We start from the raw sequence: 14,805 nt of genomic DNA, 5'->3' as shown, positions 1-14,805 counted from the left end.
ATCAGGAGAAGATATCATCAGATTTGTTTAAAGTTTAAATCTCATAGAGATATTCTAGGGATATTTAGATTTCATATCTTTATAGATTATATCATATCTCTATTGATATTTTAGGTTTTATTTTCCTTATCTATAGGAGGAGATATGGCCAGATTATGATTACTTTATGTCTATATATATTCATCTTAGTGAATTTTAATAAAAAAAGAACATTTAGAAAATTGTGAGAGTATTCTCTTTGGTTCTTGAAGAACTAATTCGAACTTATCGGAAGTTTCCGTGGCGTTCATCATCGACTTATCAAACGACTTTCCACCACCGTTTGTGGCATCTTCATCGACTTATCAAACGGCTTTCCATCACCGTTTGTGGCGTCTTCCTATATACCGAGGTTTTTATTTCTCAATAAACAACGGGTTGAGATCAGTTATACCAAGGTTATTGTTTATGTTGTAAACAATGAGTTGAGGGTTCGTCAATCAAATCTGATTGTGGAACGATCTTGGATTCCTTTAGTTGTCGGGTTTTGTCATTCTTGGTGGGAATCGCATCATTTGGTATCAGAGTATTAGGCTCCAAATCAGGTTTTCGTTTCAATTTGCTGAGTTTCGTTTTGTCAAGTTTGTTCTTTCTGGATTGTTATTAGTCCAAAAAAAAAAATCGACCAAAAAAAATCGGCAAAAAAAAGAGCTGAAAAAAAAAGAAAAGAAAGAAGCTGTTGTAGTCAATTTGATCCAAATTATTTGCATCAGACCATTCTAAAGTTGTTATTTCCCTTTCTTTGTGATCTACATTGATTCTGTTCCCAAAATTACATATAACATTCTGGTTTATTTAATCCTTCATAGTAGTTGCCTTCTCTCTTGTTTCCTTTCTTCCTTAAATTGCTGCTGGAAATTTTGGGGAATTGTTCGTTTTGTTTAAAGAGATCTGAAAGAGAATTATCGAGTGGAAACATGCAGGAGTGGTGGGAACATTAGAAGGTTAAAAGCCACGTTTGTTTGAGTGAAAACACGAGTGTAGAGTGATTCACATTCTTGAGTGTAAACACGTAAGGGAGAGAATTGTGAGGTCCTTTCTTTCTAATTTTATTTTGCAGCAATCATGTCTCACAATAGTTTAAGAGTATTCCCGAAGGCGCTATGGAATTGACTGATTCGAAAATACTTATAGAGGCCATGATGAGTGAGATGAGGCGTGTGATGAGGTTGGAGTTTGAGCAGGTTCATGAACGGATTGATCTGATGGAGAATAAACGTGTGGAGCAGCCACGAAACACTCCTAATGCAAGTAGGAGGGAAAGAGTTCAACCGAGGGAAGTGTGGGTTGAAGATGAAGAGAATTATGGGGCTGGTTTTTATGAAGAAGATGATCGAGATTCGGTTGTTAGTAATAGGAGACATGGAGGGCGGTTTAGAGAAGATAGGAATCGGGAAGACAATAACTTAGGTAGTATTAAGATGAAAATCCCATTGTTCCAAGGAAAGAGTGATCCCGAAGCATACCTTGAGTGGGAGAAAAAGGTGGAGTTTGTATTTGATTGTTATAGTTATTCCGAGCTGAAGAAAGTCAAATTGGCAGCAATTGAATTCTCGGATTATGCAATTGTCTGGTGGGATCAATTGGTGATAAATAGGCAAAGAAATAGAGAGCCATCTATAGATACGTGGGAGGAAATGAAAAGGGTGATGAGAAAGCGATTTGTTCCTAGGTATTACTACAGGGAGCTGTATAATAAGTTACAAAGTCTTAGGCAAGGTAACCGGAGTGTAGAAGAATATTTTAAGGAGATGGAAGTGGCCATGATTAGAGCAAATGTAGAGGAGGATCGAGAGGCTACTACGGCAAGATTTTTGGCTGGATTGAACCGGGAAATTCAAAATGCCGTTGAATTACAACATTATGTGGAGTTGGAGGATATGGTGCACATGGCCATCAAGATTGAGAACCAGTTCAAGAGGAGAGGCAATACACGTGTAAGCCAAAGTCCAAGCACATCTACTTGGAAACTGAATCAGTGGAAGAAAGATGAGAAGCAATCCACGTCGAAGTCGAAAATTGAGCAAAATCAACATGCAACCAGCCATGTTCCTCAAGGTAAAACCGACATTTCTACCTCCAGGAATCATGACATTAAGTGTTTTAAATGCCAAGGTAGGGGACATATAGCAAATCAATGTCCGAACAAGCGGGTCATGGTGATGCGAGACAATGGTGACATTGTGACCAACACTGAAGATTCCGACACCGATGACATGCCTCCATTGGAGGACGTTCCCGAGGAGGAATATTTAGCTCCAGATGCATTGACATTGGTGGCAAGGAGAGCATTGAGCTTGCAAACAAAAGGAGTTGAAGAAGTGCAGCGGGAGAACATCGTTCACACTAGGTGCTACATCAAAGACAAGGTATGTAGTGTGATTATTGATGGTGGTAGTTGTACTAATGTCGCAAGCGCAACAATGGTGGAAAAATTGGGACTACTCATGTTGAAGCACCCTAGGCCGTACAAGCTGCAACGGTTGAATGATAGTGGTGAGATAAGGGTGAACAAGCAAGTGTTAGTTGCATTTCGAATCGGTAAATACGAAAATGAAGTGTTGTGTGATGTAGTACCGATGCAAGCAGGACACTTATTGTTAGGGCGTCCATGGCAGTTTGATAGGCACGTGAAGCATGACGGCTTTACGAACAAATACTCCTTTGTACTTAATTAATGATCAATCACTCTTGTACCATTGACATCGCAGCAAGTATACGAGGATCAAGTGAGATTGCAAAACGAGAGTGATCAAAAGAAAGAGAGTGAATAGAAGAAAAGGAGTAAAAATTAGAGAGAGGTCGAGAAAAATGAGAGAGAAAAAGAAAATCAAAATTCGTCTATTGAGAGAAAATCAGAGAGAAAACAACAGAATTTCTATGCAAAAATGAGTGAAATTAAGCGAGAAATGTTTTCAAATCAGCCGATGATTGTACTTTTGTACAAAGAGACATTTTTCAATACTAATGAACTTGACATCGTTCTGCCTAGTTCTGTTGTTTCTCTTTTGCAGGAGTATGTCTTTCCCGATGAAACACCACATGGGTTACCTCCAATTCGAGGGATTGAACATCAAATTGATTTTGTTCCCGGTTCGACAATTTCAAACCGACCAGCCTATAGGAGCAATCCTGAGGAGACAAAGGAGCTGTTGGAGAAAGGGTATGTGAGGGAGAGCATGAGTCCATGCGCCGTTCCGGTTATACTTGTACCTAAGAAGGATGGGACGTGGAGAATGTGCGTTGATTGCCGAGCAATCAACAACATAACGGTAAAGTATCGTCATCCTATTCCTCGCTTAGATGATATGTTAGATGAGCTACTTGGTTCTTGCGTATTTTCTAAAATTGATTTAAAGAGTGGTTATCATCAGATTAGAATGAAAGAAGGATACGAATGGAAAACTGCCTTTAAAACAAAATATGGTTTGTATGAATGGTTAGTTATGCCTTTTGGTTTGACTAATACTCCAAGCACTTTTATGAGACTTATGAATCATGTTTTGCGTGCATTTATAGGTAGATTTGTTGTTGTCTACTTTTATGATATACTCGTTTACAGTAAAAACTTAGATGATCATAAGGAACATTTGAAATCTGTTTTAGATGTTCTTAGGAAGGAAAAGTTATTTGCTAATATGAAGAAGTGTACTTTTTGCACCGATAAGTTTGTATTTTTGGGATTTGTTGTTAGTGCACAAGGTATACAAGTTGATAAAGAGAAGGTACGTGCAATCCAAGAGTGGCCCAGTCCCACAAGTGTAAGTAATGTTCATAGTTTTCATGGACTTGCTAGTTTCTACCGGCGATTCGTGAAGGACTTAGTAGCATAGCAACACCACTTACTGAAGTGATCAAGAAAAACGTTGGATTTAGATGGGGAGAAGAACAAGAGAAGGCGTTTCAACTAATCAAAGAGAAGTTGATCAATGCTCCTTTAGTATCTTTACCTAACTTTTCTAAAACTTTTGAGATTGAATGTGATGCTTCAGGTGTTGGTATAGGTGCAGTTCTCATGCAGGAAGGACGATCAATTACTTCAACGAAAAACTAAACGGGACAGCCTTAAACTATCCAACTTATGATAAAGAGTTGTATGCATTGGTTCGAACTTTAGAGATGTGGTAGCACTACCTATGGCCTAAGGAGTTTGTGATTCACAGCGATCATGAGTCCTTGAAACACTTGAAGGGCCAACACAAACTAAACAAAAGACATGCCCGATGGGTGGAGTTCATTGAGACGTTTCCATACGTCATTCGGTATAAGCAAGGTAAGGAGAATGTGATCGTCGATGCACTTTCTCGCAAGTATGCATTACTCTCTACACTTGATGCAAAATTGTTTGGTTTTGAGCACATTAAAAATTTATATGTTGATGACCATGAATTTTGTGAGGAATATCGAGCTTGTGAGAAAATCTCTTGTGGTAAGTTCTTTAGGCATGATGGGTTTCTATTCTGAGAGAATAAGTTATACGTGCCTAATTGTTCCTTGAGGGAGTTATTAGTGCAGGAATCTCATGGTGATGGATTAATGAGACATTTTGGAGTTGCAAAGACTTTAGCTATTTTGCAAGAACACTTCTATTGGCCACATATGAAAAGAGATATTGAGAGAATTTGTGGTAGATGTATCACATGTAGGCAAGCTAAATCGAGAGTGCAATCTAACGGTTTGTATACTCCTTTATCTATTCCTAGTAAGCATTGGATTGATATTTCAATGGACTTTGTGTTAGGATTACCTAGAACAAAACGTGGGAGAAATTCAATTTTTGTGGTTGCTGATAGATTTTCTTAGATGGCATACTTTATTTCATGTCACAAAACGGATGATGCTTCGCATGTTGCTGGTTTGTTCTTTAGGGAGATTGTGAGGTTACATGGCATGCCTAGAACAATTGTTTCGGATAGAGATGCTAAGTTCTTAAGTTATTTTTGGAAGACTTTGTGATGTAAGTTAGGTACTAAGCTATTGTTTTCTACGACTTGTCACCCACAAACTGATGGTCAAACTGAAGTAGTAAATAAGACTTTGTCTACTTTATTGAGGGCAATCATTAAAAAGAATATCAAAACATGAGAAGAGTGTTTACCACATGTTGAGTTTGCTTATAACATATATGTTCATTCTGCTACTAAATTTTCACAATTTGAAATTGTTTATGGATATAATCCTTTAACTCCATTGGATTTATCTCATTTACCTTTAACTGAACATGTTAATTTAGATGGCAAAAAGAAAACTGAATTTGTCAAGCAGATTCATGAGAAAACAAGACTTAATATTGAGCGAAGAACGGAGCAGTATGCAAAACATGCCAACAAGGGGCGTCATAAGCTGATTTTCAAACCCGGAAATTGGGTTTGGTTGCATATGAGGAAAGAGAGATTTCCGATGCAAAGACGTTCCAAATTACTTCCGAGAGGGGATGGTTCTTTCCAAGTCCTAGAGCGCATCAATGACAATGCTTACAAACTAGACTTACCTGGTGAGTACAATGTAAATGCTACTTTTAATATTGCTAATTTGCTTCCTTTTGATGTATGTGATGATTTGAGGACAAATCTTTTTCAAGAGGAGGGGAATGATGCAAATCGTAGCTCGACTTCAAGGAATCTAGTTCAAGTTCCAATTAGGGATTCAATTCAAGTTCCAATTAAGGATCCAGTTCAAGTTCTAATTGGATCGGTTACGCGGGCATGTGCAAAGAAGTTTAAAGATGAACTCAACAGCCTGATTCAAGAGGTTTGGGCTCAAGCAAATTCGTGGAGGCCCATTGGACATGAATAACGTGATCAACAAAGATCCATCAACATGATTCAAGTTATAGAAGATTCTAGACAATGCTAAATTCAGCATGTATTTGATGAAGCTTCAAGAATATTTGATGATTAAGAGAAGATATTATCAGATTTGTTTAAAGTTTAATCTCATGGAGATATTCTAGGGATATTTAGATTTCATATCTTTATAGATTATATCATATCTCTATCGATATTTTAGGTTTTATTTTCCTTAACTATAGGAGGAGATATGGCCAGATTAGGATTACTTTATGTCTATATATATTCATCTCAGTGAATTTTAATAAAAAATGAGCATTCAGAAAATTGTGAGAGCATTCTCTTTGGTTCTTGAAGAACTAATTCGAACTTATCGGAAGTTTCCGTGGCGTTCATCATCGACTTATCAAACGGTTTTTCACCACCGTTTGTGGCGTCTTCATCGACTTATCAAACGGCTTTCCATCACCGTTTGTGGCGTTTTCCTATATACCGAGGTTCTTGTTTCGTAATAAACAACGGGTTGATGTCAGTTATATCAAGGTTCTTGTTTATGTTGTAAACAATGGGTTGAGGGTTCGTCAATCAAATCTGATCGTGGAACAACTTTGGGTTCCTTTAGTTGTCGGGTTTCGTCATTCTTAGCGGGAATCGAATCAATTCCCCCCATCCATTGGAGCTTACGACGGTCGGACGGATCCTGTACACCATCTATGGTGACACACCACCTCTTTACTAGAAAGAGGAGCTTCAGATCAATTAAAGTGCCCCCAATTTTCTGGTACCTTAACTGGCGCCGCCTTAGATTGGTTTCATTCGCTTTTGCTAGGGTCGATATGTTCATTTGCGGACCTTATGGGCATGCTCCTAGCAAGGTTTGCAAGAGTGCGCCAGGTGAAAAAAAGAGCCTCACGAGATTTTTATGATGAAGCGAGATAGGCAGGAAACCATTTGATATGGGTATAGTCGGTTCTTTGATATGGCAGCGAAGATAGAAGGACTCACGGATAGGGAGCCGATGGTTGCCTTCCGGAATGGTACCACTGAAAGTGAACTTGCATCTAGCCTCATTATTACTCCCGCCAAGGACATTGGTGAACTGACGTAGCGCGCTCAACGTTTCCTGACCTTAGAAGAGGCCAAAGTAAAATGGCAGAGGGGCAGCCTCAGATGAGAAAAAAGATAAACCACCATCAACGAGATAAAACGAACCGAGGCCAAACGACCAGCATTGTTCGAGAGCTACACGCCCATAACTGCATTGCGAACAGTTGTACTTCACGAGATTCAACGCCTCGGGTTAGCCAAGCCCCCTATTCCGCAGGCAAAAGGCAATCTAGGCGGAAGCCCAGGGAGTTATTGCGAGTACCACAAGGCCAATGGGCACGATACCAGGGATTATCGCAACCTCAAATGAGAAGGATTGCTATCAATGGAATTCTAGGATGCGGAGGGTGGTAGGAGATGCATCTTTCCCTTCCCCATGTGCAGTACTTATAGAAGACATCTTGGGATCAAAGTGGGCTTTTAGGGACCGTGGGCCAAAATGTTTGGTTGAGAAAAAGAGGGCTTTCAGATCTTGATCGCCCATCCCTTATAAAGTAGGCTCGAGCCCGTCACTTGTACCCCCAGATCTCGGGTGATTGACCCGAGAGCATTTATGCTGCGTTTGGTTTTAAAATAGAATTTTAAAATCAGATTTTGATTTTGAAAAAGAGTGGTATAAATTGAGCACATCCTTTGACTTTGTATGAGTTATTTTAATTTGTTGTGAAAATAAGTGGTATAAATGAGACCCATTCTTTGATTTTGTATGAATTATTTTGTTTTGTTGTGGGTGGAATTAAATTAAAGTTATAATTTTAAAATCACATTTGCAAACCAAATAAGCTAATATTTTACAAGATTCATGTATAGAATAATTTGTGAGTAGCTGATTTTAATTATATTTTATTGTAAAAAGTCAAAAAATAAGAAATATTGTGTTCTTTAATTAGTATCAGAGATTTTTTTTAATCTGCTTTAACTGTTTCCTCACAGCTTTCATATCCAATTGAAGACACTTATGCCTCCATGAGATTTTTCCTAATTATACCGTATTTAATTACAGTATTATGTGGAGACTTTACCGGATTCATCTCAATCCTCTTGTCTTTTATATAAATTGGACTCTTCCTTCTTTTTAGAACACGATTCATTCTCTTTTCTCCCGCGTCCACTTGGTAGACCGGAAGGATCCCCCAATGGTTGATCGAGATACGGTACGGATGCTTTCAGGTTTTCTCGGAATAATCGAAGATAAGTCATCTTTCCGTAGCAAATTTTAGGCTTGCCGTGGAAAAAGGTTTGTTGTCCTCTAGTTTTAATCCACATAAGTCTGAATCCGATGAACGTGTTTGTGATGAGAGAAGGGGGGAATTAGTTATCCATCCTGAACAGATCCTCGAAGGGTCACGTTTTCCCCTTCATCCTGATATCGTTGATATGTGTCGATTTTACGACGTAGACCCTATGCAAATAACCCCTAAGGCTCTGCTTATATGGTTTACTGTATATATAACTTGGAGGCTCCGTGGGCTTTCCTACTCTTTAGATGTATTTCGGTATTTTTAGGAACTTTACTCCAGCAGTAGAGGTGGGCCGGAATACTTTTCTTTTAAACTTCGATCGAGTCATCCTTGGTCAGTCGACCGATTTACACCAGCTGATTCAGACTGGAGACGATCATTTTCCTTTTTTTTGGGTTGTTAATGAATGGTTCTGGAAGAGGTCGAAGGCCGTAGATCCCTCCCCCGTCTCTCGGTTCTACAGAGGTCTCCGTGGTTGATGGGTTGAAAACGTTGAGGGATTTATCTTCACGGGCAATAGTGATAGACGAGGCGTTGGAGGCAGATAGGCTTGTTCCGAATATTTCGGTATGATGCGATTCCCGCCAAGAATAACGAGACCCGGCAACTAAAGGAACCCAAGATCGTTCCATGATCAGATTTGATTGACGAACCCTCAACCCGTTGTTTACAACATAAACAAGAACCTTAGTATAACTGACCTCAACCAGTTATTTATTGCGAAACAAGAACCTCGGTATATAGGAAGACGCCACAAACGGTGATGAAAAGCCGTTTGATAAGTCGATGAAGACGCCACAAACGATGGTGGAAAGCCGTTTGATAAATTGATGATGAACGCCACGGAAACTTCCAATAAGTTTGAATTAGTTCTTTAAGAACCAAAGAGAATACTCTCACAATTTTCTGAATATTCCTTTTTTTTATTAAAAATTCACAAAGATGAATATATATAGACATAAACTAATTCTAATCTGGCCATATCTCCTCCTATAGATAAGGAAAATAAAGCCTAAAATGTCGATAGAGATATGACATAATCTATAAAGATATGAAATCTAAATATCCCGAGAATATCTCCATGAGATTTAAACTTTAAACAAATCTGATGATATATTCTCTTGAACATCAAATATTCTAGAAGTTTCCTCAAACACTTGCTGAATTTAGCCTTTTCTGGAATCTTCTATAACTTGAATCATGTTGATGGATCTTTGTGAATTACGTGATTCATGTCCAATGGGCCTCCACGAATTTGCTTGAGCCCAAACCTCTTGAATCAGGCCGTTGAACTCATCTTTAAACTTCTTTGCTCGTGATTGTGTAATCGGTCCAATTGGAACTTGAGCTGGATCCCTTGAAGTCGTGCTACGATTTGCATCATTCCCTTCCTCTTGAAAAGGATTTGCCCTCAAATCATCACCTACATCAAAAGGATGTAAATCAACATCATTAAAAGTAGCACTTACATTGTACTCACCAGGTAAATCTAGTTTGTAAGCGTTGTCATTGATACGCTCTAGGACTTGGAAAGGACCATCCCCTCTCGGAAGTAATTTGGAACGTCTTTGCGCCGAAAATCTCTCTTTCCTCATATGCAACCAAACCCAATCTCCGGGTTCAAAAATCAGCTTATGATGCCCCTTGTTGGCATGTTTTGCATACTGCTCCGTTCTTCGCTCAATATTAAGTCTTGCTTTCTCATGAATCTGCTTGACAAATTCAACTTTCTTTTTGTCATCTAAATTAACATGCTCAGTCAAAGGTAAAGGAGATAAATCCAATTGAATTAAAGGATTAAATCCATAAACAATTTCAAATGGTGAAAATTTAGTAGCAGAATGAACAGATTTGTTATAAGTAAACTCAACATGTGGTAAACACTCTTCCCATGTTTTGATGTTCTTTTTAATGATTGCCCTCAATAAAGTAGACAAAGTCCTATTTACTACTTCAGTTTGACCATTAGTTTGTGGGTGACAAGTAGTAGAAAACAATAGCTTAGTACCTAACTTACACCACAAAGTCTTCCAAAAATAGCTCAAGAACTTATCATCTCTATCCGAAACAATTGCTCTAGGCATGCAATGTAACCTCACAATCTCTCTAAAGAACAAATTAGCAATATGCGAAGCATAATCCGTTTTGTGACATGGAATAAAGTGTGCCATCTTAGAAAATCTGTCAACAACAACAAAAATTGACTCTCTCTCACGTTTAGTTCTAGGCAATCCTAACACGAAGTCCATTGAAATATCAATCCAAGGCTCACTAGGAATTGGTAAAGGAGTATACAAACCGTTAAGCTACACTCTAGATTTAGCTTGCCTACATGTAATGCATTTGCCACAAATTCTCTCAGCATCTCTTTTCATATGTGGCCAATAGAAGTGTTCTTGCAAAATCGCTAAAGTCTTTACAACTCCAAAATGTCCCATTAATCCCCTACCATGAGATTCCTGCACTAATAACTCCCTCAAGGAACAATTAGGCACGCATAACTTATTCTCTCAAAACAGGAACCCATCATGCCTAAAGAACTTACCACAAGGGCTTTTCTCACAAGTCCGATATTCCTCACAAAATTCATGGTCATCAGCATATAAATTTTTAATGTGCTCAAAACCAAGCAATTTTGCATCAAGTGTAGAGAGTAATGCATACCTGCGAAAAAGTGCATCGGCGACCACATTCTCTTTACCTTGCTTATATCGAATGACGTATGGAAACGTCTCAATGAACTCCACCCATCGTGCATGTCTTTTGTTTAGTTTGTGTTGGCTCTTCAAGTGTTTCAAGGACTCATGATCGGTGTGAATCACGAACTCCTTAGGCCATAGGTAGTTCTGGCACGTCTCTAAAGCTTGAACCAATGCATAAAACTCTTTATCATAAGTTGGATAGTTTAAGGCTGCCTCGCTTAGTTTTTCGCTGAAGTAAGCAATTGGTCGTCCTTCCTGCATGAGAACTGCACTTATACCAACACCTGAAGCATCACATTCAATCTCAAAAGGTTTAGAAAAGTTAGGTAAAGATAATAAAGGAAAACCGAAAACCAAGCCAAAAATCCTTAGAGTTTAGGTCGGAATCCATAGCGGGTACTATTCCGACTTATATTCAAAATTCCTCAAACTTTATGGACCACATGTTTTGGACCCAAGGATTCCAATCCTGAACTCAGTTTTTCAGTTTGAAGTCATTCGCTCATCATTTTGGGTCGTTTTAGTCGTTTCGGGTGAAACTCGATCTCTCGGGTGAACAGTAACCCGTCACCAGCGTCATCGAGCCCGCCAGCGCCCATCACCGAGCACGCCAGCGCCCGTCACCAAGCACGCCAGCGCCCGTCACCGAGCACGCCAGTACCCGTCACCTGCGCTCGTCACTAGTGCCCAGTACCCGTCACTAGCGTTCGTCACCCGTCACCAGCGCCCGTCACCGATCTCGCTAGCGCCCGTCATCGAGCACACCAGCGCCCGTCACCGAGCACGCCAGCGCTCGTCACCAGCGCTAGTCACCAACGCCCAGCATCCGCCACCGTACACGCACGCGCCTGTCATCAGCGCCCGTCACCAGCGCACCGCCAGTGCCCGTCACCAGCGTCGCCAGCGCCCGTCACCAGCATCACCAGCGCCCGTCATCGTGCCTGCCAGCGCCTGTCATCGTGTTCGACACTCATCATCGCTCCTGACCGCGCTCTTGCACGTCCACCCTTGCACCCGAATATTTTTTCAAGAGTTCCACCGAGTCACCTAACTCTCAAACACCTCCCCGACTATTTCCTCGTATTCCGAGGCTAGGTATAATATTCTTGACTTAGAGGAGTTAGGGCTTTTCATATTTTTGCATGGCTATGGAGTAATACGGCGTTTTATGCATGTTTAACTTACAAGACTTAATTTTATGCACTTTCATGTTATGTTATGCATGTTTACTACTTTATAATTTGCTAGCATGTCGGAAAAAGGTTTGGATCGTCGTTCGGAAGACCATCCTGACCCGGAAATGGCAAGCAAGCTCTCGGCCAACTTTCTAGATGAGATGGCCGAGACTTAATTTGCTCTTTCCGGGTTAAGATCGTTCTCCTTTGCCGATCCAAGTTAGTTTCCGAGTTTATTTTATTATTCTCAAATGCATGAAGCCTGTGTTATTTTATCGATTCCTTAAATAATATGTTTGTGAATATTTGCATGTTTGAATGCGTTATTCGAATCATGGTAACATCAGCTTTTGTTGAAAACGTGTTATTTATCATGATTGTTGCTTGAGCATGCGAGAAATAATTCGAAACAAGATGCGGAAATCTCTTAGAACCCGATTTGGGCCATGAGACCTCTAGGCTTTCTCTAAGGAGAAGTGGCCGAGAGTCCCTTGGATTTATATGAGTTGCACGAGGCTTCCTCTCCCCGTTTCGAGTCTGTTCTCGAACTTTGTGTAAATTGCAATTTCAATAACATCACGAATTTCGCATTAGAATTGTCTTTTCCAAACAATATGCACGAATCGTTTTTCATAATTAATGCATTCGGTAATAACTTTAAACAGTAATTTCGCGAACGGGTTAATCAGGATGCTCACCTGATTAAACCCACTTTACACTGATAAAGTTTACACGAATCGGCCGTTAACTAATAACTCGCTTTGATGAGTTGTCACATGATGTTAGTGCCCTTTTTAAAACTTATCAATTTCAAAACCCGAAACGTGCAGTCCGATGTAGTATGGACGTCTAGAAAGGGTTTCTGTGTCTAAATTTGAGTTTACCTGATTTCAGGTAACTCAGATCAAGATACAGAAGATCTTTCTAGATCACTTCCGGTTAGATTGAACAGTTCTTTGGCTTTTTCGGGGTTCTTGCACAACCCTGGACGATCCAGGGAATTGGTCGACACCGGCTACAAGCCGAGGTGGCCCGCACTGCGATGTTTCCCCTTTTCTGAAAACAATTTTCAAATGAACAAAAATCGTCTTTTGACAATTCAGCGATACCCCTAGGGTTAGCATGCAGAAACACTACAGTAAGGGATAAGAACGGGCTACCTGTTCAGGTGCAAGTTCATCTACATAGCCTTTTCCTATTTAATTGATGAGTTTCTGTCACTCTAACGTAGATCGGGTAACTAGAACGATTATCTCTGTCAGAAAACATGCAAAATGCTTGTTAACCTTTCACTCGACCTAACCAAACACTAGATAATGGTTAGGAGGAATTCTAGATTCCAAATCTAGAGTCAAAATAGGAGTTTGGCTAATTCAGTGGTAATTCAGTGACACAATACAGAACAACTGTAAAAGCAATCCACACACAGGAAGCTTGACTACGGACATCCGATATGTCAAGTTCTCAATAAAAACGGAATGCTAAAATATTGGCACACACTTGTTTGTCTAGGGTAGGATTTGCATGCCAAAATACCCCGGATTAATAAATTTGCTAATTCACGTACATTCGGTGAATATAAACACATTGTCTGTTATTTACCTGTTGCTTGTTATCTTTCCGCACATGTTTGTCATACGGGTCGAGCGTGATCCCTAGGCCGAACAATATTAGGGTTCAACGCCCTAATCATCGATTACAGGGTCCAACGCCCTAAACATCACTCATAGGGTCCAATGCCCTAAACATCACTCACAGGGTCTAACACCCTATTCACTGAGAACCCACTAGATTACACTTTTCGGTTATTTCCTAAACTCACGGTGAGTTGAGCGGAATATTAACCGAAAGCGAACCGAATGGGATTCAATCCTTTATAATTTGTAATTTATTGTATTTATTATGAGAGTACATTGTAAGGATTTATTTTTACAATGTAAGAATCCCATTCAGTGAGCGAACGGTTCGAGAGTCGAATTAATCGAATCGATTCAACGTTTGCTCATAGGAAAGTAAATCTCAAAGTTCGTGGTTTCGGTTCATGCAGGGAGTCAACCGTTATGGTTCGATGAACTGTAACGAAAGATAGTGAACCCATTCCCCGACATGCAGGCTAACTTTTCTCTCGGCTTCTCAATCGACATCGTTTAACTCACCGAATTCACGGTGTCAAAACGTGCAAGTTGAGTGTACCCTAATTCATGCGGTAAGTAAAATAACAATGCAAGCCTAGCAAACCAGAGTACCGAAAGGGCGTGTGGGATATAGGCCCGCACGTAATGTGAACCCTCGAATTCAGACTTTTAGGTTTCGAATTGACCAATGCCTTAACAACAACTAGGTGTTCCATACCCCTAGACCCGGGTAACTTATCCGCCCTCGACCTCCGGGGTCGAAAAATGATAAGTGGCGACTCCTTCTCACGCGTGTCCGTCACGCGTCCCACGGAAGGTGGACACTCCCAAGCCGTGCGGTTTCAGGTCGCGCGCATGCGGACCCCGACGAGAGTCCACATTCGGGTCCGTACCGCTTGGCGACTCCACTGGAGACATACTTAGTGGGTTCAGGCTCGATTCGTTTGCTTGCTTGCATGTTTATTAATCGCTTTCCGTACATTTATTTTGCGCACATTTACTTTTATGCACTCGCTTTGCATCATTCTAGCGGATTTAGGTACCAAACGCCTGAAATCCCACGGGCGCCGATCTAGAAAGCTAGGTTAGTCAGAGGTTCCGAGTAAGGGAACGGATCG

The sequence above is a fragment of the Punica granatum genome, chromosome 3 (genome assembly GCF_007655135.1).
Source record: "Punica granatum isolate Tunisia-2019 chromosome 3, ASM765513v2, whole genome shotgun sequence".
Taxonomy (NCBI): Eukaryota; Viridiplantae; Streptophyta; class Magnoliopsida; order Myrtales; family Lythraceae; genus Punica; species Punica granatum.
Note: the sequence above shows the minus strand (reverse complement) of the source record.